Source organism: Priapulus caudatus, unplaced genomic scaffold (assembly GCF_000485595.1).
Source record: "Priapulus caudatus unplaced genomic scaffold, Priapulus_caudatus-5.0.1 Scaffold2389, whole genome shotgun sequence".
NCBI classification, from domain to species: domain Eukaryota; kingdom Metazoa; phylum Priapulida; class Priapulimorpha; order Priapulimorphida; family Priapulidae; genus Priapulus; species Priapulus caudatus.
This window is the reverse complement of record NW_014579450.1, coordinates 1-3,702: the sequence shown is the minus strand read 5'-3', so window position 1 is coordinate 3,702 and position 3,702 is coordinate 1.

The window sequence follows — 3,702 nt, the reverse complement described above, 5'->3', positions numbered from 1 at the left end:
GTTTGGACACACGCACACGCACACGCACGCACACGCACACGCACATGCACGCGCACGCACATGCACTCACATCCACACGCACACGTAGACACAGTGACACACGCACACGCACACGCCCATGCACACGGTGACACACGCACACGCACTGCACGCCCACGCGCGAAATTTTTTTTCCCAAACAGGTTTACATACAACAGTCAAATCCTGCCTCCTGATTGGTTGATTGTATTACGCATGCGCGTGTACTGCACAGCAGCGCAGCAAAGAAGCAATGTGCCATTTTGATCGCTCTAAAGAACAGAATAACTATTTCTTCTTCAAGAATCATCAAAAACTTTATGTAAGTACATTATATTGTGAAATTATAAATCGGCCCATCCCATAGGCGAATTTTATCAATACTATAGCTTGTAAATGATGCAGCAGTTTGGTTAGAAAGTGTTTATATTATAATCTTATCGACATCGTATGATACGGTGGCTTTACGTGCACTGTAGGTCTACATGCATGTAGTATGTGGCTGTGCATAGTAGTAGACTGGCTACTACTAGACTAGCTGGCAGTTCGGTGGCACCACTTTCTGAATAAATCTTCCATTGTCTAAATCGACATAAGTACTACAACATAATAATCCAGAATAGCGCGGGACCGTGCGAGGCCAATAAGAATTTTACAATGATAGCAGACTGCATGCATTACCATGGGATTTATTATAAAAAATAGACCATAATGACCATTAATTCAAAGATGCTCCCTTTGTATCTGTTTATGAATACAAGTGTCTTAAGATTGGGCCAATGCATGAAATTGTCTACCTATGTCAAGTTTCTAGTTATATTTTTATTCCTTTTAAGTCTCCAAGTGTTTATATAAAAATTTGCGTTTGCACTGGTAAATTCGTGACCTCTGCGGAATGTTCTTACATGAACAGTGGAATTCCCCAATAAGATAAAAATGCCAGCGGTAAAATTCACGTCCCGTCTGTCACGCTGAATCTAGGTCAACGGTCAGCGCAAAAAAATTTAATATAATTTTGGAATTGTCCAAAATCTAATCAATGAAAAATAAAAATAAAATTAATGAATGACGTCTTTGTTGGGGGGGGGGGCGTAAGACCTATTGAATAAAATGCAAATTCTCACCTGCTGACTAGAATTGTATGGTCTGGCACTGTGCCACGGTCCAGCAGCTTCATACACATAATCGGTGGGTCATACTGCCCCCAGTTGCCAGGTCCAGCCTTGGCGTGTGTGTTCAACTGCTGATGCAGGTGACGATGACCTTTAAGAGAACAGGTCGTTTGAATGTTGCACCGTCTCGGCGGGCCTGACGTCCTCTGTGCTTCAGCTGGTATCGGGCCAATGAATCATGTGGTTGATGTTGTGTGGAGATCTTGACACAGTACTTGAATATGCCTGGCCAAGTAAGGGATTTTAGTTGGTGGGCTCTGAAATGGGGACAATTGGAAAATTAATTACTACGTCATTCTGTGAAGATCGAAGTTGCAATGACTTTTTAACACTGGCATTTTTAGATTTATGTAACTGACCTGTCAGTTTCCCGAGAATACGTTTAACAGTCATAGGCGGGGGGGCGGCTAGGCTTATTCTTCGGCGCTGGACAATTCCGTAGTCTTAGACAACCATTTTCTGACTAGCCTGTTTTATAACCTAGGAGAAGCATCTTTGGTTGCATCCGGGTAAAAAACCTTGAACATAGATTTGCACCATCCATTTTTTTGGCCTTTTGTTGCTTTCAACACGAAATGTCACCTTTGGGGAGCGTTGGTATTTTTTAGCCACAGTTTACAGGCATCTTCATTGCAGATGTCAATTCTAACTCTGCCTCCAGGTTTGCGTCCCCGAACCTCTTGCATAATTGAAATGGTAGTCATAGTCAGTGGAAGGGATTTCTGTAAAAGAAAGAAGTAAGACATGATTTAGTTTTTTGTTTTAGTATAGAAGAGTCAGGGTTGACTGAAAATTGGGCTTTTCGGATGAGGGATGGTCGACGAGTAAATGGCCTGTACGGCTCCCCCCCCCAAGTTTCATGTTTATACGTACACAAACAAATGGTGATTCTACTCTCATCGGGCCCTCCAAAGAATGTGAACCTAGGTGAGCAGCGAACAGGCTGCATGGAACAACATTTTCTAACCAACTACTGGCATCATTTAAGTACTCAGACAGCGCAGTCCCACCAAGCAGTGGTAGTTCAAATTCCAATAGACATAAAGTGAAGCCAGAACGAGCTAAGCAGACTTAGTTCCCATGCATTTTATGACCCCTGTGACTTGAGCTCAACATTCGCCAAAATCGAATCAGATTTATTGGCACTCCTATTACACCAAAACCATAATTGAGTATCGCTCAAGAGAGAAGCCGAGCAATTTCAATGCATTTTTATGACCTGTGACATTGACCTTTGACCTCAATGACCCAATTAATTCATCTGTTTCTTGTTCATTATTAACTATCTGAAAGTTTCATTGAAAATGTTAATGTAACTTCGTCAAAAGATATTTGCAAATCCAACAAACACACAACAGACAGACAAACGGCCGATGAAAACAACCTCGCCAAGCTGAGTGACCAGCTATCTTCTAAGTCTAGCTTTCTAGTATAGAAAAATACACCACTCACACACAACAGCATACAGAACGCCACACACAAAACACACAACATACAACATAGCTACAGCCACCGAACACACAGCACACACGCACTACAGAACACCACACATCAACGCACAAGACAACACAAACATCAGACACACACATGCCACTCACACACACACACACGCACGCCACGCCACAACACACACACACATACATACACACACATTCTATGTCACTACAGTCACACTTAGCATCATGTTGGGGATGTTTACTTTACACAATCTGACCATAGTTCAGGTTGTGAAGGGCGGAGGGTATCTCTATAGTAGTCTAGTCAGATAGGCTGGGGAGTCGGTGCCTTATGAATTCCGTGTGGAAAACCAGACAAGTTGCGCATTGTTTTGGAATTTAAGCTGCCTTTTGTATTTTTATTTATTTATGACTTTAGCAATGATCCAGATATACATACATTGCATACTTTTACAATACAAAATTGAATTCATGAAATTTGGATAATTACCAAGGAGATAAACCAAAAAGCCATGATAGACACATTTACATTGCTCAGGTGGTCTCTTGTTTTGCTATGCCTTAATTGAGACTGCTGTACATATCGCTGCCTTGCATAGTCGAAAGTGACATTGATTAGGGCCAGCAACTAGTAATCGTTTAACATGCCGTGTTCTAAACTTAGCTTTTCTGGAAAGAAATTTCAATCTATGTTAATCTTGGTTTACAACTTTAATTCCTGTTATCTCACACTCATGGTGTCTCCAGCTCTCATTCGCTAGATACTTAACTGTTTTTTTGTGCAATTGCCACCCCATTACATCTTGATGTCCAGTTGTGGATTATCCCCTTTGAGTTTGTGTGAGAGTTCCAAAAATACATTTACTGTTCAGTTTTTCCAAAGATGGCGGAAGGATAATTTTATCGTGTGAGCCTTATTGAATACGAATGCCAATTCTCTACGTTAATATCTTCCTGTATACGCCTGCTACCTCTGTCCCTGTAACTACTAAGGCTGAATGAAGAAGAAACTACTAGTATAATTGTACAAATTGACTCGCCCTCTAGACCTTATC